The sequence below is a fragment of the Cebus imitator genome, unplaced genomic scaffold (genome assembly GCF_001604975.1).
Source record: "Cebus imitator isolate Cc_AM_T3 unplaced genomic scaffold, Cebus_imitator-1.0 Scaffold863, whole genome shotgun sequence".
NCBI lineage: Eukaryota > Metazoa > Chordata > Mammalia > Primates > Cebidae > Cebus > Cebus imitator.
Genome location: NW_016108178.1, coordinates 368,393 through 370,116, shown reverse-complemented (window position 1 = coordinate 370,116; position 1,724 = coordinate 368,393).

Genomic DNA, 1,724 nt, shown 5'->3' with positions numbered 1-1,724 from the left:
GAACTGAATAGATGAGCAGCCAACTAAAGCCTTATTGGACTTGTATGAATGGAAATGCTCTAGGTCTGTTGAACAAAATGCTGACTTCAGTCATCACAATAAGGGGTTGCAATCCCCAATAAATTCCCAGGCTTGAGTCAGTTCACAGTCCCAGAGCCTCTTGAATGAAAAGGAGGCTCAGTCCTTTTGAGTAAGCGTCCTGCCATGCCTCAAAGATTTATAATGTAAACCTTACTTCTAGCTATCCCCAAAGGGACCTGTAATGGTTTAGCAGGATGACAGCACATTGGGGAAGAAATTATTAGGCTCTTCAGAGATTATTGGACACTTGCTCAAAACTGACACAAACTCCTGGAGATCTAAAAGGCCACTGTGGTTGACCAGACTAGGGACTTATAGTCAGATGGTCAATGTAGCTTTTCAGCGGGGTCCAGCTTGTACTAACCCCAGTGCATCCTCAAATCTACCAAGAGATTATTTCCCCAGTTCCAGAATGCAAAATTGGAACAGACTTTCTTCTCCTTTCAGGTTGCCTTGACAATTCTTGGTCATTGGCATTTCCAAATAAATTACAGAATCTGTTTGCTAATTTCCACCAAAAATCCTGACAGGGCTTTGACTGAATCTGCAGTAAATATACAGATCAAATTGATAACGGATATTTTTAAAGTAGTGAGTCCTCCAATCAATGAACATATTATGTCCTCCATTTACTTAGGTCTTCCTTCACTGTTCTATTAATGGTTGTTGTAGTTGTCCGTGTAGAAGTCTTGCACATCTTTTGTTTAATATATATTCATAAAACCTACCTGATGGAGTTTTAGCTCTTCTATAGTGGAGCCATCCAATAGAAATATTATACAAGTCATACAGGTCATTTTAAATTTTCTAGTGGCCATAATTAAGAAGTAAAAAGAAACATGGTATTTTAATATTTTATTTAACTCAGGTTTTCAAAATATTATATCAATATGTAATTATTGAGATCTTTTACATTTTTAAATACTAAGTCTTCAAAATCCATTGTATACTTTACCATTAAAGCACATCTCAATTCAGATTAACTACCTTTCAAGTGCTGAATGATCACATGTGGCTAGTGGCACCACATTGGACAGCATAATTCTACAGTCTTATTATTATGCCCACTTGACTGGTGCGCAGTGCCGGTAGTGTATTAAAGTCTCCTATTATTGGTGAGTTTCTATCTGTGTCTCCTGGCATCTTGTGGTCTCTGATGTATATAGATGACTTGTGTTATTTACTGCATGGATAGTTGTAACTGTTATATCTTCATTGTGACTTGTGGCATTTACCCTCTGACATTCTCTTCCTTTGTCTTGTTTCAGTGTCTTTTGGCCTGAATTCCAGTCTCTGGTAACAGGACGATAGCCCTTGCTTTCTTATTGCTTGGCAAATTACAAATGGCAAATCTTTGTCCATTTGCTTGGCACATCTTTGTCCAGCTCTTCACTTTCATCATTTTCAATCTCCGTGTTTTATTCTATACAACATAAAACTAGGGTTTGCTTTTTAACCCAACAGGACATTTTTCATATATAAGCCCATTCACATGACTCATATATTTGTACCCAATACCATCATTTTCCTTTATAATTATTGTATTATACTCTGTTTCTCTACTTGGGTCTTTGCCTTTTTAGTTCTTTGATATTTAGGAAGGTTTATATTTTTGTTCCAGTTATTTCCATTTCTCTTCATTC